The sequence below is a fragment of the Schistocerca serialis genome, chromosome 10, assembly GCF_023864345.2.
Source record: "Schistocerca serialis cubense isolate TAMUIC-IGC-003099 chromosome 10, iqSchSeri2.2, whole genome shotgun sequence".
In the NCBI taxonomy this organism is placed as follows: Eukaryota; Metazoa; Arthropoda; class Insecta; order Orthoptera; family Acrididae; genus Schistocerca; species Schistocerca serialis.
Window position 1 is genome coordinate 100,329,797 of NC_064647.1, and position 24,720 is coordinate 100,354,516.

At 43.4% G+C, this 24,720-nt stretch overlaps 1 protein-coding gene across 2 annotated transcripts in view; it reads left to right on the forward strand.

The window, feature by feature from the left end:
* Window positions 1-24,720, forward strand: part of LOC126424859 (arylalkylamine N-acetyltransferase 1-like) — a 251,708-nt gene that overhangs the window by 91,588 nt on the left and 135,400 nt on the right. The window contains exon 1 of one of the 2 annotated variants that reach the window (XM_050087674.1): window positions 170-327. The exons of the other annotated variant lie outside the window; for it this stretch is intronic. The gene's annotated coding sequence lies outside the window, so the exon portion shown is untranslated. Of the gene's footprint in view, window positions 1-169; window positions 328-24,720 lie in introns of those variants that run through there. 2 annotated transcript variants of the gene reach the window in all.

Consider the following 24,720-nt stretch of genomic DNA (forward strand, 5'->3'; position numbering starts at 1 on the left):
CGGTATCGGCGGATAGTTAGACAAATGGAAAAGCAAAGTTTAAGCGTGCTACCATGCCCTCTCGCTAACCTCGGCGGTGGTGGGCAGCGAGAATGACGTGCGCCAAGATAAGCTGCAGGCGACGTAAGCGGGCGCGGCGGTCGGCTATGCAAATCAGACACCGCCTGGATAAGCGGCAACACTACGCGCCGCCTTTGTCCTCTAGCGCGCTAGTGCTCGGACAGTGCGAACTACGGTGGTGGTGGAAATCGTTCTGGGCGCTAGAAGCGTCGCCTCCCGTAGTAGCAGGTCGAAGCAGGGCGAGAGCCGTCATCGACAGCACAACAGGTAGGACCATCCTTGCACTAATGTCTTCTGTCCGCACAATGATAAGTCACAAAGTAAGCTTTATCATCTCGAAGACGTCAAGATGAGACCACGCATCATGGTATTGGTTTTAGTCCTTCTGTACATGTTCTGTGCATCCTTAGAAAAAGCTTTTGACAATGTTGACTGGAATACTCTCTTTCAAATTCTAAAGCTGGCAGGGGTAAAATACAGGGAGCGAAAGGCTATTTACAATTTGTACAGAAATCAGATGGCAGTTATAAGAGTCGAGGGACATGAAAGGGAAGTAGTGGTTGGGAAGGGAGTGAGACAGGGTTGTAGCCTCTCCCCGATGTTATTCAATCTGTATATTGAGCAAGCAGTAAAGGAAACAAAAGAAAAATTCGGAGTAGGTATTAAAATCCATGGAGAAGAAATAAAAACTTTGAGGTTCACCGATGACATTGTAGTTCTATCAGAGACAGCAAAGGACTTGGAAGAGTAGTTGAACGGAATGGACAGTGTCTTGAGAGGAGGGTATAAGATGAACATCAACAAAAGCAAAACGAGGATAATGGAATGTAGTCGAATTAAGTCGGGTGATGCTGAGGGAATTAGATTAGGAAATGAGACACTTAAAGTAGTAAAGGAGTATTGCTAGCAAAATAACTGATGATGGTCGAGGTAGAGAGGATATAAAATGTAGACTGGCAATGGCAAGGAAAGCGTTTCTGAAGAAGAGAAATTTATTAACATTGAGTATAGAGTTAAGTGTCAGGAGGTCGTTTCTGAAAGTATTTGTATGGAGTGCAGTCATGTATGGAAGTGAAACATGGACACTAAATAGTTTGGACAAGAAGAGAATAGAAGCTTTCGAAATGTGGTGCTACAGAAGAATGCTGAAGATTAGATGGGTAGATCACACAACTAATGATGAAGTATTGATTAGAATTGGAGAGAAGAGAAGTTTGTGGCACAATTTGACAAAAAAAAGGGACCAGTTACTAGGTCATGTTCTGGGGCATCAAGGGATCACAAATTTAACATTGGAGGGCAGCGTGGAGGGTAAAAATCGTAGAGGGAGACCAAGAGATAAATACACTAAGTAGATTCAGAAGGACGTAGGTTGCAGTAACCACAACAACAACAACAACATATTCATGCATCTGGACTGGTAAGGAGCTGAGCGACAGAAAAAAAAAGTCTGCAGGAAAATTTTAATTTTATTTTTGTGGGTATTCATTGCTCCAAAGTGATTTGAGAACGGAAATATGGTCCAAGTTGGCTATATTCTTTCCATTTTCCATGCAATTGACCAACTTCAACCGCGGGTCATTTCCAAGCTGGACGCTCAAGATATGTGCTTGAAAATGACCCACGGTTGAACGTGCCTAATTGCACAGAAAATAAAAAGAATACAGCTTCTGGTTTTCTGGCCCATGTTTTCACTGTGAAAGAAAATTGTTTATTTATTTACCACAGAAGTAGTTTTTAATTTACAAAAATAAGTAACACTTGTTTGTGCCCAAATATTATCAAAATTTTCTCAAACAGCAGTCTCCACAACACGCATCAGAAGATCGCTGACACTGTAAATAATACGCTGGTTGGAACTTAAATAGTGGCAACTGTTTATTGAGAACCGATACAAAAGAGTTACATGTTTGCACCTATTACTGTGTTTCAAAGTAGTTACCAGTGTTGTGTACAACCAGTTGCTAGCGATGTGGAAGGCCTAGTATACCGTTAGCAGAGCCTGTTCTCTTGATGGTGCGAATGGGGCGGTCTACTGCCTGTCGAATCTCTGGAACAGTTCTGAAGCGAATGCCACGAAGTGGTTGCTTCATCTTTGGAATCAAATCAAAGTCACGAGGACTTAAGTCCGGGGAGTATGGTGGATGGTACAGTACTTCCCTGTCCCATCGGCCGAACAGATCGGCCACAGCCTGCGCTGTATGCGCCCGCGCATTGTCGTGCAAAATGATGGGTGGGTTACGCAGAAAGTGTCGCCGCTTCTTTCACAAAGCTGGGTGCAGGTCATGTTCCAAAAACGAACAGTAATACGACTTAAGTCCTTGTCACTTTGATTTGATTCCGAAGATGAAGGAACCACTTCAGGCATTGTCTTCAGAACTGTTCCAGAGATTCGACAGGTAGTACACCGCTCCATTCGCACCATCAACAGAACAGGCTTTGCTAACGGTATACTACGCCTTCCATATCGCTGGTAGCGCCGGTTCTACACAATGCTGGTGACTAATTTGAAAAACAGCAATAGGTGCAAACGAGTAACTCTTTTGTATCGCTTGTGAATAAATAGTTGCCACTGATTAAGTTACAATCCTCGTATATCGAGTGAAACAGACGTAATATCTGGCGTTCCTCAAGTGCTATCGGCCCTCTGCTGCTCCAAATCTACAGAAACGATTTAGGAGATAATCTGAGCAGCTCTCTTAGATGGTTTGCAGATGATGCTGTCATTTACCGCCCTTAAAGTCATAAGAAGACCAGAACCAATTTTAAAATGGCATAGCCACGATATCTGTCTGTTCGACTAATATATAGGAATTACTATTATAAAGAACATAAATTGCGACGATCGCCGCGCGGGTTAACCACACGGTCTTGGCCGCCTTGTCATGGTCCGTGCGGCTCCCCCCGTCAGAGTTTCGGGTCCTCCCTCGGGCATGGATGTGTGTGTTGTCCATAGCGTAAGTTAGCTTATGTTGGATTAAGTAGTGTTGGCTTATCCACCGATGACCTATGTACTTTGGTCCCATATGTCCTTACCACAAATTTCACAAATTTCCAATTTTTTTCTTCCAACGATCACATAGTGAGTATTGCCAAGGTGAGCGGGGGGGTGGGGGTTGAGGCAAAACAAATACTACATTTTATTCCAAGACCACTTAGATGCATTATCGTTCTATAGGGATCCTCACCAGCTAGGATTTACGGACGACATCGAATAAGTACAAAGGAGGGCAAAGTTCAAAGGAGGGCAGCTCGGTTTGTATAATCGCTAAATAGTGGAAAGGGTGTCACGGAAATGACACGCGAGTTGGCATGACAGTCATTAAAACAAAGGCGTTTGTAGTTACGGCGAAATCTTTTCACGAAGTATCAGTCACCAGCTTTCTCGTCTGGATGGGAAAAAATTTTATCGTCAGTAACCAACATTGAGAAAAACGATCGTCATAATAAAAAAAGAGAATCAAAGTTTGTACAGAAAGATGTAAGCGTTCATTTTTCCCGCGCGCTTTTAGAGAGTGGGACGATAGAGACATAACATGAAGTGTTTCGAAGAACCGTCTGCTAGGCACTTAAGTGTGAATTGCAGAATAGTCTTGTAGATGTAGATTTAATCGTTCCACAAGCTGCTACAATCTTCATTGAGCTGCAACCATGACACCGTATGGTAGAGTTTAGATTTAAGTGGAATGAACCAAACGTACATAATTCTGAAATAGGTATCTTATTGTTGCTGACAAAGGAAGTCGGCCTTTAGTTATGACATGACATCGTCTATCCCAGCACGCAGCGTCTCTGAAATGTCGTGTTCCAGGTTGGCAGGCACTTGAGCAAACATTCTGAAACAGTATTCTACTCGCGGCGACCTCCAAAGCTCTGCAAGCAGCTAACGCGTGAAGTAGAGTGTAACGGCCTCGCTGCAATATGATAAGCTCCTATCCTGACAGCATCAGCGAGGTCTACTGCATAGAGGTTGTGCCAAGTCAAGGATACGACCACTACGAGCTTAGCTGCCAACTTACAAACATTTATTTACACAACTACGCCTGAACACTATCGCATAATCCTAATATAGTCGGCGCTAGAACGTTCAAGGACCGATAAAAAGCTTCCACCATTATCTTTTTTTCCGAGTAGCATTTGCATGCGCTTCTTTTTTGAGTAATCAGTCTTCTGTTTGATTTGATGTGACCCGCTAGGAATTCGTCTCTTGAATTAACTTTTTCATCGCAGAGTAGCACTGCCAACCTTCACCCTCAATTATTTTCTGAATGTATTCCAGTCTCTGTCTTCCACTACAGTTTATACGTTCTACATCTCCATCTAGTACCACGGAAGTTATTCTCTGATCTCTTAACAGACGTTCTATATTCCTGCCCTTTCTTCTTGTTAGTGTTTCCCATACATTACTTCTTTCGCCCATTCCACTGAGAACCTCCCAATTTCTCTCCTTATCAGTCTACCAAATTTTCAACATTCTTTTGTAGCATCACATCTCAGATGCTTATGTTCCTGTTCTCTCACAGTCCATGTTTCACTACCAAACAATCCTGTGCTCCAAACGTACATTATCAGAAATTTCTTCAGCGAATCTTCTTATTGATATCTTTTCACGTCCAATTTCAATCCCACTCTGGAACCTTTCTGTCATTGTCGTCATCGTTTCTTCGGTGTATAGATTGAAAAGTTGGGGCGAAAGAGTGCATCCCTGTCTTACACCCTTATTAACCCAAGCACCTCGTTCTTGGTCACACAGACTTATTGTTCCCTCTCGGTTCTCGTACCTACTGTATATTACGCTTCGTTATCTATAGCTTATTCAAACTTTTCTGAGAATTTCGAACATATTGCACCGTTTTACGCTGTCGAATGCTTTTTTCTGATGGAGAATTCCTATGAATGTGTCTTGATTTCCACCAGTTTCATTTCCTCATTCTTACTATCTCGCTAAAGGCTATTTTGTCAATCAATTTCAGTTTTAGCATATTCCTCCACAACCAGATGCGGAACAAGCAGAGTCTGTTGCTCTCTCCGTTCATAAAAGACCCCGGAAATGTCGGCGGGCAAAAGTTAGTAGAAATTCGAGCGTTCATAAAAGTATCGATGCTCGGAGTATACAATTACTTTCACCGGTCGCATTTAAGAAATCGTTCACGTAGCAGAATCGTACAAACATACTGTCCTTTGATCATCGCACAGACTCCCTTATGGGTGACATAGCCATCCCTGGCGTAAAGAAACAACTGGATGAGTTGAAGACAAATAAGTCACAAGGACAGGATGCAATCCCAGTTCGGTTTTACAAACAGTCCTCTACCGCGTTAGCCCCTTACTTAGCACGCATTTATCGTGAACCTTTAGCCCAGCAATAATTCCCAAGTTTCTGGGAAATAAATGCACAGGTGATCCCTGAGTATAAGAGAGGTAAAAGAACGGATCCTTAAAATTACAGACCAGTATCCTTAACATAGGTTTACTGTAGAATTCTCCTAACATATTCTGAGTCCGAATATAATAAATTTCGTAGAGAACGGAAAACTTCTATTCACGAATCGGCTTGGTTTTAGAAATCATCGCTCGTACGAAACTCAGCATTCCCTTTTCTCACATCACATACTCCGAACTCTGAAGGACAACAGGCAGATTCCACGTTCATTGATCTCTGGAAAGCAGTTGACACGGTGCCCCAACACAGACTGTTAACGGAGGTACGGGCATACGGAATAGATTTCCAGATATAAGACTGGCTCGAAGACTTATGCAACACCACACAGTACGTTGTCCTGGACGGCGAGTGTTCATCAGAGACAAGGGTAACGTCAGGAGTGCCCCAGGGAAGTGCGATAGGACCTCAGTTATTTCCTACATACACTGAAGCGCCAAAGAAACTCGTATTGTCATACGTATTCAAATCCAGAGATATGTAAAAAAGGCAGAATAGGGCGGTGCGGTCGGCAATGCTTGCAAAGGCAACAAGTTATCAAGGCAACAGGTTATGAAGACTTAAGTGAGTTTGAACGTGGTGTTATAGTCGGCGCATGAGCGATGAGACACAGTATCGCAGAGGTAGCGATGAAGTGTGGATTTTCCAGTACGACCATTTCACGAATATACCGTGAATTTTCAGGAATCCGGTAAAACATCAAATCTCCGACATCGCTGCGGTCGGAAAAACATCCTGCAAGAACGGGACCAACGACGACTCAAGAGAATAGTTCAACGTGAAAGAAGTGCACTCTTCCGCAAATTGCTGTTGATTTCAATGCTGTTCCTGCAACAAGTGTCAGCGTACGAGCCATTCAACGAAACATCATCGATATGGGCATTCGGAGCTGAAGGCCCACTCGTGTATCCTTGATGACTGCACGACACAAAGCTTTACGCCTCGCCTAGGTCCGTCTCCACCGACAATGGACTTTTCACATCAGGAAACATATTGGCAAATCAAATGGCTCTGAGCACTATGGCCCTTATATATAAAAAAAAAAAAAAAAAAAAAAAAAAAAAAAAAAAAAAAGTTCAAATGGCTCTGAGCACTATGGGACTTAACAGCTGAGGTCATCAGTCCCCTAGAACTTAGAACTACTTAAACCTAACTAACCTAAGGACATCACACACATCCATGCCCGAGGCAGGATGCGAACCTGCGACCGTAGCGGTCGCGCGGTTCCAGACTGTAGCGCCTAGAACCGCTCGGCCACTACTGCCGGCTGGGACTTATCAGCTGAGGTCATCAGTCCCCTAGAATTTAGAACCACTTAAACCTAACTAACCTAAGAACATCACACACATCCATGCCCGAGGCAGGGCTCGAACCTGCGACCGTAGCGGTCACGCGGTTCCAGACTGAAGCGCGTAGAACCGCTCGGCTACATCGGCCGGCCGGAACATATTGCCTGGTCGGTCAAGTCCCGTTTCAAATTGTATCGAGCGGACGGACCTGTACGGGTATGGAGACAACGTCATGAATCTATGGACGCTGCGTGTCAGCAGGGGACTGTTCAAGCTGGTGGAGGCTCCGTAATGGTGTTGAACGTGTGCAGTTGGAGTGATATGGCACCCCTAACACGTCTAGATACGACTCTGACAGGTGATACGTACGTGAGGTCCTGTCTGATCACCTGCATCCAGTCATGTCCATTGCGCATTCCGACTGACAGGCAATTCCAGCAGGACAACGCGACACCCTAAACACTCCATACAAATACTTTCAGAAACGACTTCCTGACACTTAAATCTATACTCGATGTTAGCAAATTTCTCTTCTTCAGAAACGCTTTCCTTCCCATCGCCAGCCTACATTTTATATCCTCTCTACTTCGACCATGATCAGTTAGTTTGCTCCCCAAATATCAAAACTCCTTTACTACTTTAAGTGTCTCATTTCCTAATCTAATTCCCTCAGCATCATCCGACTTAATTCGACTACATTCCATTATCCTCGTTTTGCTTTTCTTGATGTTCATCTTATACCCTCCTTTCAAGACACTGTCCATTCCGTTCAGCTGCTCTTCCAGGCCCTTTGCTGTCTCTGACAGAATTACAATGTCATCGGCGAACCTCAAAGTTTTTATTTCTGCTCCATGGATTTTAACACCTAATCCGAACTTTTCTTTTGTTTCCTTTACTGCTTGCTCAATATACAGATTGAATAGCATTGGGGAGAGGCTACAACCCTGTCTCACTCCGTTCCCAGCGTAACCCACATTAAAATTCGTTAGTACATATTTCCACTGAAAATGCGCATGACATGATGTCTAAATGGTGCTCCAGTCCAGTGAAAGTAGAAGGTCAAAACAGCTCGACTGATACACTTCCTTCTCACCGCCGCTGACACCCAGAACTTCCGCTGTCGTATCTCTTTCTTTTTTCGCACAGTATTTTAGGAGAGCTGCCCCGTAGTAGGGTCGCGGGATCGGTGCCAAGGATACTTTAACGTCGTGCCCTCGCAGTACACAGACTCACTGTGCGTGAAGCCAGAGGACGCACACAAACGCTGTGCGTGCGCAGCGCAGACACGCAAATTCCTCACGTCCTCGCGGCATCGCAATAAAGCTGCCACGACGAGATGCGCTTCGCTTCCTCCACGCTTCTTGTGTAGGGTTCAGCTTCAGCGCGTCTCGGGAGGCCGTGTCTCGCACGGGGGAAAAAAAAAAGAGAATCGAAGGATCTGAGCTGGGCGTCTTGTACTTCCCGACTGTGGAGTTTGTAACCCGTGATCTCAACGTTATGTTTCCGACCACATATACACTGAAGAGCCAAACAAACTGGTACACCTGCATAATATCGTATAGGTCCCCCGCGAGCACGCAGAAGTGCTGCAACACGTCGTGGCATGGATTCAAGTACTGAAGTAGTGCTGGGGGGAACTGACAGCATGGAATCTGCAGGGCTGTCCGTAAATCCGGAAGAGTACGAGGGGGTAGAGATATCTGCTCAACAGCATGTCTCAAGGCATCCCCGATAAGCTCAATAATGTTCATGTCTGGGGAGTGGTGGCCAGCAGAAGTGAACTCAGAAGAGTGTTTTGGAGCCACTCTGTAGCGATTCTGGACGAGTGGGGTGTCGCGTTGTCCTGCTGGAATTACCCAACTCCGTCGGAATGTACTGTGGACATGAATGGATGCAGGTAATCAGACAGGATGGTTACGCACGTGTCACCTGTCACAGTCGTATCTAGACGTATCAGAGGTCCCATATCACTCCAACTGCTCACGCAGGGTCCATGGATTCATGAGGTTTTCTCCATACCTGTACACGCCCGTCAGCTCGATACAATTTGAAACGATATTCGTCCGACCAGGCAACATGTTTCCAGTCATCAACAGTTCAATGTCAGTGTTGACGGGCCCAGGAGAGATGTAAAGCTTTGTGTCGTGCAGTCATCAAGGGTACACGACTGAGCCTTTTGGGTTCGAAAGCCCATATCGATGATGTCTCGTTTAAAGGTTCGCTCACTAACACTTGTAGATGGTCCAGAACTGAAATCTGGAACAATTTGTGGAACTGTTGCACTTGTGTCAGGTTTAACAATTCTCTTCAGTCGTCGTTGGTCCCGTTCTTGCAGGATCTTTCTACGGCCGCAGCGATATTGGAGATTTGATGTTTTACCGGATTCCTGATATTCACGGCACACTCGTGAAATGGTCGTACTGGAAAAACCTCACTACATCGCTACCTCGGAGATGCTGAGTCTCATCGCTCGTGCACCGACCACAACACCACGTTCAATCTCACTGAAATCTTGATAACCCGCTATTGTAACAGCGGTAATTGGTCTAATAACTGCGTCAGACACTTGTCTTACACAGGCGTTGCCGATCGCAGCACCATCTTCTACCTGTATACATATCCCTGTGTTTGAATACGCATGCCTATACTAGTTTCTTGCCGGCCGGTGTGGCCGGGCGGTTCTAGGCGCTTCAGTCTGGAACCGCGTGACCACTACGGTCGCAGGTTCGAATCCTGTCTCGGGCATGGATGTGTGTGATGTCCTTAGGTTACTTAGGTTTAAGTAGTTCTGAGGATAATGGAATGTAGTAGAATTAAGTCGGGTGATGCTGAGGAAATTAGATTAGGGAATGAGACACTTAAAGTAGTAAAGGAGTTTTGTTATTTGGGGACCAAAATAACTGATGATGGTCGAAGTAGAGAGGATATAAAATGTAGACTGGCAATGGCAAGGAAAGCGTTTCTGAAGAAGAAAAATTTGTTAACATCGAGTATAGATGTAAGTGTCAGGAAGTCGTTTCTGAAAGTATTTGTATGGAGTGTAGCCATGTATGGAAGTGAAACGTGGACGATAAATAGTTTGGACAAGAAGAGAATAGAAGCTTTCGAAATGTGGTGCTACAGAAGAATGCTGAAGATTAAATGGGTAGATCACATAACTAATGAGGAGGTATTGAATAGAATTGGGGAGGAGCTTGTGGCACGACTAGAAGAAGGGATCGGTTGGTAGGACATGATCTGAGACATCGAGGGATCACCAATTTAGTATTGGAGGGCAGCGTTGAGGGTAAAAATCGTAGAGGGAGACCATGAGATGAATACACTAAGCAGATTCAGAAGGATGTAGGTTGCAGTAGGTACTGGGAGATGAAAAAGCTTGCACAGGATAGAGTAGCATTGAGAGCTGCATCAAACCAGTCTCAGGACTGAAGACCACAACAACAACAACAAGTTCTAGGGGACTGATGACCTCAGATAGTAAGTCCCATAGTGCTCAGAGCCATTTTTGAAGAAGTTTCTTTGGCGCTTCTGTGTACTGAAGGAATAGATATTTCGACCCTTTTATAACAAAAGTGTTCCATCGCAGGCTGAAGATTGGCTATGCAAGTGGCAGAAAGCCATATTTAATTTTTTACCCTATTTTATTCATTTTAGTCCGATCAGAAAACGGAAGATACAGTACTGCCAGCAAATTGAGCAGAAAAGACCTGTGTAAGAGAAAGTGCTGGAAAGTAATGACTCTGAATTTTTTACTGCGAAAACTCGTAATGGTTTTTCCAATAATTCAAACGTTGCTAACATTCTACATCTTTATTTTCACGTCCACACACGGTCCTCTGCCGCTAGAGGGCCCGGAGTTGTAGCTTGTAACATAGCGGTTGTGTGACGTCACCACGCCGGTGAATGAGAAAGAATGCGCTGCAAGGGAGTTTCGAATTCGAAGCGTTCGCCCACGCATGGAGCACCCTGTCCTTCAGCATGACAATGCCTGACCACACACGGACACAGCGACGTCTGCAACAATCCGTGGCGTTGGGTTCACCGTCATCCTCCATACAGACCCCGACTTGGCCACATCTCCTTTTCATCTGTTTCCAAGACTTAAAGAACTCCTTAGATGACGATGAGGTCCCATACTCCGTGGAGCGTAGGGGGCGATGCCGGAGACCCGAACCGACGTACTGGGTATAACGGTACTCTGCGGGCAGGCGTGTCAATTAGCATCATATTAGTTAAAATCGGGGATAAATGGACTTTATTTTGGAAGAATTAAAAAGGGGAAAGTAATACGAAACTTTAATAACTGCACAGTATTACTAAGAAGCAATATAATGGAAAGTAATAAAAAGCAAAGTAGCAAAGACCAAGCGGGACGGAAAGATATAGGGGCGCGTTTGTTTCTTAATGCATATAAAAGAACATGTAACACATTATGGAGGTCTTTACCTTCAGTTATCACGATCGGGCTAGTCGATGAAAAACTGGTACGCGACTGCAAAATTCGTTAAGGAGATTATTTAAAAAAAACTCTTCGAGCACGTTTAAAATACATTACCTGTGACGAAGTGATCAGAGACGTTTATTGTCGGATGAAGTGAAAATGATTCCGACAACAACTTTGTGTTAGCTGGGAAAAGTACTCTTGGGAAACTATTATGGTTGTGCAACCCACGAAAGTTGTACGCAACGGAAAGCTATAGTTTACGTAATTCTGCATTTTATAAAATTGTGAAACGCGTGTGCGCGGAACATTAAGAGAATCTTATCCTTGGACGGTTGCGGGGGTAACTGATACAAACCACGCGCCAGCATAAAAATAGTTCGCGTATTAAATACCAGGTATTAATTAACGGGGGACATAAAATACTAAAAACAGTGCATACACCGTTAAATTGAACTCTCCGTGTGAAAGACAATCACATCGAACATTTCAAGAGCGAAGAATAGACATTTAACTGCCGAATTGAGAGCCTGGGTCGTGTCGATATTTGGACATTGTATGACACGCGTTATTCAGAACAAGATATCGACCATTCCGATACTGTAAAGAAGGATAGGATCATCACCTCCAATCCCGATTCATATTTCCTATTTAGTTAGTGAAAATAAAACTGTTAATAAAACTACATTTCAATTTTATCCACGATTTTGGCTTCATTACGTAGTCTTGACTACATGATCAACAATATGTGTGGAAGCTGTATGCAACGTATCGTCATAATATTTAGCCAACCAATATTGTGGGACACCAAAAATGTAAATGCATGAAATTGTTATTATAGCGGATGTATAATGTGTGAGTGCTACGAACTATATTGAGAAACTGAACATCCATTACGTACTTTCATGTTTATCTGCGAAAATGGTCCTTGTCGGTACATCACCATAGAGTTCGAATAGAATCGCTGGAACATTGCAAACCATTCAGATTAATCGAACATCTAAATACGCATAATGCTGGTATCAGCAGGATGTGATCTTTCTCCTCACCCCCGTGGCAGTAGTTGAAATAAGAGTCTGCCGGGAATAACATTTAAATCAATTGACGACCATTGAGCTAGTGGCACGAATTTACAGTTCTGTTCTCAACATTGGGTACCTCCAGTTCTGTCCCCTGTTGCTATTAGCAGCCAATATCTTGGTTGCGTGGCAGACAATAAGTGGGGCGTCGAATGCTGTAAACATCGTTGTCCTATTGTGACCTCTAGGGGTTTCGTGTCAGTTTGCGGCGTTCATTATGCAGAACAAAATATAACCCACTGTGGACTCTGGGTCCTCGTCTTTCTACTGATAGACGCTCTCTGTTGACGCAGTCGTGGTGAGAAACAGCTGCGAACGGAAGCCACTTTCATAATGTAGTGGGACGCAGACGGCAGTCGTCTGTAGGTTTCCAGTTACGCGTCGCTTCGCAAGGGATTCAGGCCACTGGGTCGGAGCAACGCAACGAGCACGCACTCACACGCATCGGATTTCTAATGCCCTGCACCGGCAACACAGCACGCCGGTGTTCGAAATGTGGACAAATACAAAGTTCTCAGGCGCGAACTGAGATGAAAATGCCGGTGTATTAAAATGGAGCACCTGCAGCCGTCCTTACGATGTTATTTATTATATGGCTACCAGTTTCGGTGCTTCTGTGCGCCATCTTCCAGCCTTAACTGAAACGGTTAACTCCAGTCGTATACACGATTCATCACCGGCCAACATCTATGAAATGGTTTTCGCAGACTACCTGTAACAACGATGTTGTGTCTCCAACTATCGCCTACCAACTCTGGTTGTACGTTCTCAAAAATGGCTCTGAGCACTATGGGACTAAACTTCTGAGGTCATCAGTCCCGTAGAACTTAGAACTACTTAAACCTAACTAACCTAAGTACATCATACACATCCATGCCCGAGGCGGGATTCGAACCTGCGACCGTAGCGGTCACGCGGTTCCAGACTGTAGCGCCTAGAACCGCTCGGCCATCCAGCTGGCGGTTGTACGTTTTCCTGGAATATATGGAATACAACGACCTGTAGCGTAAACGTCACCCAGTATAGAATTTAACTACATTAAATCTCGTACACAACGATCCCGAGAAGCAAGCGATTGAATGCGGAAGTCTCGCACGTGAATCACCGAGAACAAGTACAGCGTTGCGGGTTGCATAGAACGATAGCGAAAGGGGCAGATGAATTACACTGTATAGAAATGACGTGGTGCATTACGTCGGAGGTTCCATGAAGCTTTTAGCGGAGGATGCTGTCGTATACAAAGAAGTCGCAACGCAAGAAAATTGTAGCGAAATACAGGAAGACGTGCGAAAGATTGACGTTTCGCAAACGAATACGCAGTTGACGCTCAACATAAACAAATGCAAATAAAACGCAGGAAAATCCATTACTGAATGATTACGAGATTGCAGAACGGTCACTGCAAGCATTCACATCCATAAAATATATAGGAGTATACTAGGGAGCGATTTAAAGTAGAACGACCACATAAAAGTTGTCGCAGTTAAGGCATATGCCACACAGAGCCATTGGATGAACCTTCAGGAAGTGTAGTCCTCCCACAAACGGGGGAGCTTACAGTGCCTTCGTTCGACCAATTCTTGAATATCGCTCATCAGTGCCTTGTAGGACTGATAGCAGAAACAGAAAAGATCCAAAGAAGAGCGGCACGTTTCGTTACAGGTTCGTCAAGCACGAAAGTGTCGAGGAGATAATGAGACAGCTCCAGTGGCAGATGCTGCAACAGAGGTGTTATGGATCACTGTGTCATTTACTGTTAACGATCCCAGAGTCGACCAATGCATTGCTTCCTCCTACGTGTATCTCGTGAAAAGCCCATCAAGCTAAGTTTACTGAAATTTCCGCCCACACGGAGGCTTACCAATAACCGTTCTTCTTGCGAACCATCCGCGTGTTGTTGTCCACCAGTTCCCCGTTTCCTACCTTCCGAAATTCAGAGATGTTCTCCCGTGAAACTTGCCGAACTAGCACTTATGGAAGAAAGGATATTGCAGACAATGGCTTAGCCACAGCCTGGGGGAGTTTCCCGAATGAAATTTTCATTCTGCAGCGGAGTTCTGCAAGTTTCGTGGGACAACTGTGAAGTTTTGGAGGTAGGAGACGAGATACTGGCGGAGGGTAAAGCTGTGAGGAGGTGCCGTGATTCGTGCTTGGGTAGCCAGCCAGCCGGTGTGGCCGATCGGTTCTAGGCGCTTCAGTCAGGAACCGCGTGACCGCTACGGTCGCAGGTTCGACTCCTGCTTCGGACATGGATGTGTGTGATGTCCGTAGGTTAGGTTTAAGTAGTTCTGAGTTCTAGGGGACTGATGACCACAGATGTTGAGTCCCATAGTGCTCAGAGCAATGTGAACCATTTGATTTAGCTCACGTGATAGAGCACTCGCTCGCGAAAGGTGCAGGTCCCGAGTTCGAGTCTCGAGACACTGTTTTAGTCTGCAACGAAGTTTCGTAACTCCACTGTAGACTGAAAATTTCATTCCGCTTTTGGGTTTTTTATTGCTTTTCGAATCATGTTACTTATATCGTGGCAACGGATAAAGCGTTCATAAAACAACAGAACGACCCTTAATTAAATGTATTTGTCTACTTTCTTACAAAATCTGAACCGATTCGCACAAGCTAGAAAGTTAGAAGAGGCGCGCATAAGAAAACTAACAAAAACATGTTCTTTGCATGTAAAATCCGAATGAAGATGGTGTTTTGGAAGTTGTAAGTGGGCTGTTTAGCTTTTTATGTTGGTGACGTCACGTAGTGCTCTGTATGAAAATCGCTGACTGCGCTGTGTACAGTCTGTGGCTGGTTGGACTCATTCTTGGAATATTTGCTATTGTAGTGTTGCGTAGTTGGATGGGAACAGGGCGTAGCGCTGGGCAGTTGGAGGTGGGCCGCCAGCAGTGGTGGATGTGGGGAGAGAGTTGCCAGAGTTTCGAGCGGACTATCGACGTGTGTCCGTCAGAAAAACGAAATTTGTTTAATTGGATGTCACAAAATAATATATATGTTATGACTTTTGAACACTATTAAGGTAAATACACTGTTTGTTCTCTATCAAAATCGTTCATTTGCTAACTATGCCTATCAGTAGTCAATGCCTTCAGTAGTTAGAATCTTTTATTTAGCTGGCAGTATTGGCGCTCGCTGTTTTGCAGTAGTCCGGGTAACGAAGATTTTTGTGAGGTAAGTGATTCATGAAGGGTATAGGTTACTGTTAGTCAGGGGCATTCTTTTGTAGGGGTTATTGAAAGTCAGATTGCGTTGCGCTAAGAATATTGTGAGTCAGTTTAGTGATGATCAGAATAAGTAAAGAGAGAACTATCTGAGTACGTTCAGTTTTGCTCAGCTGTTTGAAAATCAAATAACGTAGAGGTTTACCAGCACAGTCATGCTTAATTTTCGAAGGAGAAGTTTCAAAGTGAGTTTTCAATTTTGTAGTAAGAATACGTTTTTTTATTTATTTGATTCACTTTAAGCCGTTTCTGCGCAAGCAGTTCACGTAATAACGAATTTTAAGTGCTACATTTAGCTCTAATGTAAACTATTGTATTTTGACGACGGAGAAACCATACTGTATAAAAAATTATTTTGCCTTTACCCATCTATCTACCTCCGTGCAAAGTTTGAATCGATTAGTACAAGTTTAAAATACAGAAGTGGCGCGTTTCAGACACTTCGCAGGACAAAAAGTTCGATACGAAGCAATATTTTTCCAAACGGTTAAAACTTGTCTTAGATCAAGGTCCGAGACACCCGTGAACTAAATCTGAAACGTCAGTCTCGCCCCAGTCTGGTGTCATTTATGGGTGAAATCCGAACAGGGGTGACTGTTTTTGCACGTAAAGTCCGAACGGTTCACACACAAATTATGCCACTACCTGCTCATTAATTTCAGCCGAATTTAATTCTTTTGCAAAAGGAAGTAATTGGTTCACACAACTTGCCTGATCATCGTTCAATCCCTGCTTAATATACTTCAACATAGCTACAGTAAGACTGATGTTCGAATGGCTATACAAATGGTCGCTGGTCTGGGCTGAAGCAAAAACTTTCTACCCGTCGTTCGTAGCCTAAACAGGAACCGAATACCAAAAACCCCCAAACAGCGGTTCTGAACGCGACCTTTCCACACATATTTAGTACACAACATTATTTAATGTTATTGTTATGGCACAGACACATCAGTGCGTTCTGCTAAGAATGCCGTCAATATAGTAAAAGGTGTTGGCCTTCATTAAACCCTTTCGCCCCTGTTAACCTGAACTTTTTTTATTAGTATGGCTGCTCGCAAGTATTGAAAATGTTTATTCCTGAGTAATGGACGTTGTCATGAAAGTAAGTGACTTTAAGGCCTTACGGAGGTTATTCTTATTTCCAGTATTCATTCTTTGAAACGCGCTGTCCGTTTCAAAAAATATAGATGTGTTACTTACGATTAATTTAATTAAGGAATACATTTAATGTGGTGCAGTAGTTACTGTAGTACTGCAAGTTCATTGAACGGATCTCTGCAAAGCGTTCGCGAGTTCACAACACACATTATTCGTATTACACGTTTTTCGGCTGAGAAAGGTTTGCCTTGGCTTAATGAATTACCAGAGGAAATGATCATTTTTGAGATTAGAGAGCAAAAGCAAGAGAAGCATGCTAGCTATTTTTCGTTATTTTCTATCTTATTTTTATATCAGCCACGTCCGACAGCATGAGCATTGCAAATAAGTTTGTTTGGGCTCTTCAGCTGTTCTGTGATGTGCTCCTCACAGATGACTTTAATATCAAGCTGCAGTGTCAAGAATTTAATACTTGCAGTCTCTTCTATCCATCGTCATGTTTTAGGCGTAAAATGGAGGAAAAAGGTCTGAAATGCAAATAGTGCGCTGTTACGTATTTTCAGAGTTTAGTGGCTACGAGCGACTTATGAAAGTCTGTCGAAATTTCAGTAACCGAACTTTCTAAATTGCTACGAATTGTAGTGTTTGTATAATTCGCAAACAAAACAACCTTGGCGTCTGGTAAAGTTAGAACTGATTGTCGGTTGGTTGGTTGGGGGGACAGGATTAAACAGAGCTAGTTTAGCTACAATATAGCAGGTCAGCAACTGGAAGCAGTTAATTCCATAAATTATCTGGGAGCAGACATTAAGAGTGATTTAAAATGGAATGACCGTATAAAATTAATCGTCGGTAAAGCAGATGCCAGACTGAGATTCATTGGAAGAATGCAGTCCGAAAACAAAGGAAGTAGGTTACAGTACACTTGTTCGCCCACTGCTTGAATACTGCTCACCAGCCGGCCGAAGTGGTCGAGCGGTTCTAGACGCTTCAGTCTGGAACCGCGCGACCGCTACGGTCGCAGGTTCAAATCCTGCCTCGGGCATGGATGTGTGTGATGTCCTTAGGTTAGTTAGGTTTAAGTAGTTCTAGGTTCTATGGGACTGATGACCTCACAAGTTAAGTCCCATAGTGCTCAGAGCCATTTGAATCAATACTGCTCACCAGTGTGGGATCCGTACTAGATAGGGTTGATAGAAGAGATAGAGAAGATTCAGCGGAGAGCAGCATCATTTAGTAATCGCGAAAGCGTTACGGAGATGATAGATAAACTCCAGTAGAAGACTCTGCAAGAGAGACGCTCAGTAGCTCGGTATTGTTAAAGTTTCGAGAACATACCTTCACCGAGGAGTCAGGCAGTATATTGCTGCCTCCTATGTATATCTCGCGAAGAGAACATGAGGATGAAATCAGAGAAATTAGAGCCCACACAGAGGCATACCGACAATCATTCTTTCCACGAACAATACGAGACTGGAATAGAAGGGAGAACCGATAGAGGTACTCAAGGTACCCTCCGCCACACACCGTCAGGTGGCTTGCGGAGTATGGATGCAGATGTAGATGTGGATGTAGAGGAAATCGGTCTCATCGTATTAGGGACGGGTGGGGAAGAAAGTGGGCCTTGCTCTTTCAAAGGAACCATCCCGCCATTTGCCTGAAGCGATTTAGAGAACTCACGGAAACCTGAATCAGTATGGCCGGAAGCGGGTTTGAACCGTCATCCTCCCGAATGCGAGTCCAGTGTGCTAAGCACTGCGTCACCGCGCCCGGTAAAGTTATAATTGAAAGGTCACTGATAAATACGAGAAAACCAAACATCAATTCCGTCAAGGCCTAAGGAGGCACTCGCTTTGTGTTTTTTCAGTACCAGAGGTGCTGACTAGTGGTATTGGTGAGATTTGAAGTAATGCTGTGTAAAATCCATTGAGTCCATCCGAGGATATGCTCCGCCACACAGCTGTTCGTAGTGTGACGTAAAGAGGAAGTTGCGTTGTATGCGTCACAGTTGCGGTCGTTAGAGTGACGTGTGTGATCGGACGTGGGGGGAAGGTCTTCCTGACAAACCGCACGGCGCCTCGATTCCTCCGCTGGCGCGGCACGTGTAGGGGAAATTCGGCTGCAGACGGCGCAACAGCTGCTGCAGGGAGACGGCTTGCGGTTATCGGAGTGTCTGCCGCAGACCCACTGCTGTGGAAACACCGGAGGAAGTTGGATAGCGCGAGCGGAAGGCGAGCGCGGTCGCAACCGGAGAAGCCGTTCTCAATGGCTTCCCACAGACTCTTCGCCACACTCCGCGTCTTAATAGGAGGAAGCACACCCTATACCTTCAGCATTAAAACTACGATACTGATGACTCATTGTCTCAGAAACTTTAATATGTAGAGACCTTAAATTTTTAGGAAGTTTTTATAAATCCTTTCCTGATTACTGGACCAGATTCAGAACTTACAAACACAGGATTAATCAGTTACGATATTTTAAAATTATGTTCATTTTTTTCATTAAAAGGTCCGCTTTTTGCCCCTATAAGTAGAAAACCATTAGAGGTAGATCCAGTTTGGTGGTTCATTAGCTATAGTATACAGAGAGGTAACAAAATCATATAGTTAGGTACATTAGATTAGTACTTGTTCCATATATCGTGAATACGACACTTCGTAATGATGTAGAACGTGTCAGGTTAATAAAAGGTGTCTACACAAAATATTACATTGCACAAAATATTACATGACACTTATTATTTTCCCGAGCGGGGTGGCGCAGTGGTTAGACACTGGACTCGCATTCGGGAGGACGACGGTTCAATCCCGCGTCCGGCCATCCTGATTTAGGTTTTCCGTGATTTCCCTAAAATCACTCCAGGCAAATGCCGGGATGGTTCCTCTGAAAGGGCACGGCCGACTTCCTTCCCAATCCTTCCCTAATCCGATGAGACCGATGACCACGCTGTCTGGTCTCCTTCCCCAAACCAACCAACCAACTTATTATTTTTAATTTTTTTGTGGGGGTTGAGGAAACTACCCACTTATTTTATCCAAAAATTCATCTAATGAGTAGGAGGAGTTGCCATTAAGAAAATCTTTTAATTTCCTTTTAAATGCTATATGGCTATCTGTCAAACTCTTCATGCAGTATCATATCTCCCATTTCATCTCCATCTACATCCTCTTCCGTTTCCATAATATTGTCCTCAAGTTCATCGCCCTTGTATAGACCATCTATATACTCCTTCCACCTTTCTGCTTTCCCTTCTTTGCTTAGAACTGGGTTTCCATCAAAGTTCTTGATATTCATGCAAGTAGTTCTTCTTTCTCCAAAGGTCTCTTTAATTTTCCTGTAGGCAGTATCTATCTTACTCCTAGTGAGATAAGCCTCTACATCCTTACATTTGTCCCCTAGCCAGCCATTTTGCACTGCCTGTCGATCTCATTTTTGAGACGTTTGTATTCCTTTTTGCCTACTTCATTTACTGCATTTTTATATTTTCTCCTTTCATCAATTAAATTCAATATTTCTTCTGTTACCCAAGGGTTTCTACTAGACCTCGTCTTTTTACCTATTTGATCCTCTGCTGCCTTAACTACTTCTTCCCTCAAAGCTACCGATTCTTCTTCTACTGTATTTCTTTTCCCCATTCTTGTCAATTGTTCCCTTATGCTCTCCCTGAAACTCTGTACAACCTCTGGTTCTTTCAGTTTATCTAAGTCCCATCTCCTTAAATTCCCACCTTTTTGCAGTTTCTTCAGTTTTAATCTACAGTTCATAACCAATAGATTGTGGTCAGTGTCCACATCTGCCCTGGAAATGTCTCAGGACTGAAGACCACAACAACAACAACAATGGCTATCTGTCAGACTTTTGATGCCATTAGGTAAGTGACCAAAGACTTCCGTGGCAGCATAATTTACCCCCTTCTGAGCGAAAGTTAGATTTAACCTTGAGTAGTGAAGATCATCCTTTCTCCTAGTATTGTAGCCATGTACACTCCTATTACTTTTGAATTCGTTCGGATTGTTAATAACAAATTTCATAAGTTAATATATATATTGTGAGGCTACAGTGAAGATCTCTAGCTCTTTAAATAAGTGTCTGCAGGATGATCTTGGATGAGCTCCAGCAATTGATTACACGCTTTTGTGCAATGAACACTCCTTTACTCAATGATGAGTTAGCCCAGAATATGATGCCATAGGAAAGCAGAGAATGAAAATAGGCATGGTAAGCTAATTTACTCAGATGTACATCGCCAAAATTTGCAATGACCCTAATAGCATAAGTAGCTGAACTCAGACGTTTCAGATCCTCGGTGTGTTTTTTCCAGTTCAACCCCTCATCAATGCTTACACCTAGGAATTTTGAATATTCTACCTTAGCTACCGATTTCTGATCGAAGTCTGTATTTATCAATGGTGTCATTCCATTTACTGTGTGGAACTGTATATACCGTGTTTTGTCAAAGTTTAATGAGAGCCCACTTAATGATTTTTTGAAGAACATCGTTTACAGTTTCACCAGTTAATTCTTGTCTGTTGGGTGTGACAGCTATACTTGTATCATCGGCAAAAGTACCAGCTTTGCATCTTTGTGAATATGCTATGGCAAGTCATTAATATATATTAAGAACAGCAGAGGACCCAAGACCGAACCTTGTGGCACCCCATTCTTGATTGTTCCCCAGTTTGAGAAATCACCAGTTTTTTGGATATTATGTTAACTGCTTATTTCAACTTTCTGCACTCTTCCAGTTAGGTATAATTTAAACCATTGGAGCACTGTCCCATTCATATCACAGTACTTGAGCTTATCTAGAAGTATTCCATGATTCACACAATCAAAAGCCTTTGATAGATCACAAAATATCCCAACTTGTGACTTCCGATTACTCAGAGCATTTAATATTTCATTAGTGAAAGTACATATAGCATTTTCCGTTGAAAAACCCTTTTGGAAACCAAACTGACATTTTGTTAAAAATATCTGTAATAGATCATGAGATCATTAGTCAAATATTTTGCAAAAGTTCTTTTCAGGAAGTCAAGTTCAAAGTTTCAGATGATATCAGCTAACATATGGAGGCATGACAGCTCCTACAAAGAGCCGAATCCATCAATAGCATTGTCTGTATCCTATTCTTGATCATCTTACAATCTTACACTCTTCTTTCATTTCTTGCCTCTTCCCTCTGTAATCATTTCTTCTGCTGCACGCTGAGCCTTCGTGATTCTAAATCGATTAATTACCTGGAAGACTTGAAGCATATTGTCTCCTGCAGTGCTGTCAAGTGTTGCCCTGTTACCGTAACTCTTCCCTTGTTGCCGTGGTTAAATGTTATCGCAGGATCGTAAATCTCCAGATATGGAGTTTTCATTCCTACAAACATAATTTTTCGTTTTACTGAAAGACTGATTCAGATTATGCGTTCGTCCATGGAAACCATTGGAAAGAAGCTCAGGATGCGCTAACTGTCTATATATTTTAGGTTAGGCTTTATGATGACTGTTTCTGACATTAAATGAAGCAACAAGTTTATTGTTACTAACCACTGTTTATTTATCTCCACGACGCGTTTTACGCCGGCCGTTGTGGCCGGGCGGTTCTAGGCGCTTCAGTCTGGAACCGCGCCACCGTTACGGTCGCAGGTTCGAATCCTGCCTCGAGCATGAATGTGTGTGATGTCCTTTGGTTAGTTAGGTTTAAGTGGTTCTAAGTTCTAAGGGACTGATGACCTCAGATGTTAAGTCCCATAGTGCTCAGAGCCTTTTGAGCCATCTTTCTTTCTTCCTTTTTTTTAAACGCGTTTCAAAGGTTTAGCTTCCATTACTGCAGATTATGTGTTGTTTTTTGTGCCCGAATTATCCTTCTATACCTGCTACTTGAGTTTTGCGGTACTTACACTGTCAATCTGCGTCCATTGGGCGAAGATCATGTATAGGGCTATCTTCAGTGCATGATTTGTGGCAGAATATAGCCAACAATGATGTTTTCATTTCTTGTAGGACATATAGGTTCTATGTTTTTGGCATTCCATAGCACTCTAGAATTAATCAAAATTTTTCTCTGAATGTCTTTTTTTAACATACAGAATTTATTATCTTTGCAAGTCATTATTTATAAAGCACTACATGCGCCAGGAACACCGCCAGTTCTATCCACACAGTGAATCTAACTTCTTAACACGAAATCAAGTAATAAATAGCTGGAAATCACAGGCTTCTAGACTGAATTCTTCCAGAGACAGAGGTAGTTAACTAAGTCAATGCAAAACGATTGGATTTTGTTTGCACTATGAAATGATAAAAAATACACTGCTAATTGGCCTTATTTGAGAAATAATACATCAAACTGTTCGTGATAGATCAAATATTATTAAGAGATAACAACTGGGAAAAGTCACTTTTACATTCGTTTCATCTCACTCAACACCTCTTAAAATGATAAGTTCAAAGCGCATACAGCAATCTTATACGAAGGATATCATAAAGATTTAATTGCCACTTCGAAAAACCAAACTGTGAGCATGAGGCTTGGTTTTGTTAGTTCTTTACATATTCACGCATCACTGGGATCCATTTATCCCAAAGATGAATTGTTTCGTGGAGAACTTGGCCGTAGAAGGCTACATTTTTGGATGTTTAGGAAACGTTATATCTCTAAATTCATGTCACCGTCATTCTGGAGATGCCTTCCGCCTATTGGTTTCTTGATGCGACTAGAGAGTGAGAAGTTGCTGAGTTCCGGGTCAGAAGAATAGGAGGTTGAGGAAAATCAGATGTCACAATGAAACAGCTGGGCAGAATGAGTTGTGGCATTGCCGTCGATCAAAAACAACCCCTTGACAACTTCCCGCGACACTTCGACTTGATGGCGTCAAGAGATTTGGGTAGAATAATACTATAGGAAGTTGTCCCTTACGAGTATAATTTCGCAGCCCCGCACTCTGAGAGATCCAAAAACCGAACAGCATCACCATGCCTGATGGATTGTTGGGTCTTCTTCTCTTTCGGCATTGGAACGTCCACATGTTTCCATTTCTCGCTTTTCTATTTTGTCTCAGGTACGTAATGATACATACAGAATTCGTCCATGATGATGAGGCTGCTGGAGAACTCATCTGGACTGGCCTCACACAGCTGCAGCGTAGCCGCTGATTCCTCGGAAGGCGGGAGTCTTCAGTGGATGTGAGCAGCGCAGAATCCAGCGGACGGCGACGGTCGTCATCTTTGAAATATCATGCGAAACGCTGAAAACTGATACGCGACTTTACTTTTATCGACGAGTACTGCAGTCTGACAAGTACACACTGAGGTAACACAAGTTCTAAAATCCTGTCGACCTCCTTCTGCCTGTATTGGTGCAGCAACTCGACGTGCCAGATGCTCAACAAGTAGTTGGAAATTCCCTGCAGAAACATTAAGCAATGCTCCCTCTATAGCCGTCGATAATTTCGGAAGTGTTGCTGATACAGGGTTTTGTGCGCAATCTGATCTCTCGATTATACCCCATAAATGTTCGATGGAATGTATATCACGCAATCAAACCATCCTCTCGAATTCTCCAGAATGTTCTTAAAACTAATCGTAGCAGTTGCGACCTGATGACATGATACATTGCCATCCATAAAAAATCCATCTTTGTTTGAGAACATAAAATGAATTAATGGTTCCAAGTGGTCTCCGAGTAGCCAAACATTACCATTGCTGGTCAATGGCCGACTCAGATGGATCAGAGAACCCACTCTATTAGACGTAGTGCGCAGTGCTTTGTTTACAACTTGGGTCCATGGCATCGTGGAGTCTACGTCACACACGAACCCTACTATCGAATCTTACCAACTGAAATCGAGACCCATCCGCCAGGCTACGGTTTTTCAGGTGTTCATGGTCCAACCGATATGGTATCGAACCCAGGAGAGGCGTTACAGGTGATAGTGTGTTATTAGCAAGGCACCCGCGTCGGTCGTCAGCTTCCATAGCCCATTAACACCAAATTCTGGAGCATCGTGCTAATGGATGCGTTAATCCTGCGTCCCACATGGATTTCCGCAGTTATTGCACGCAGTATTGCTTGTCTGTTAGCACTGACA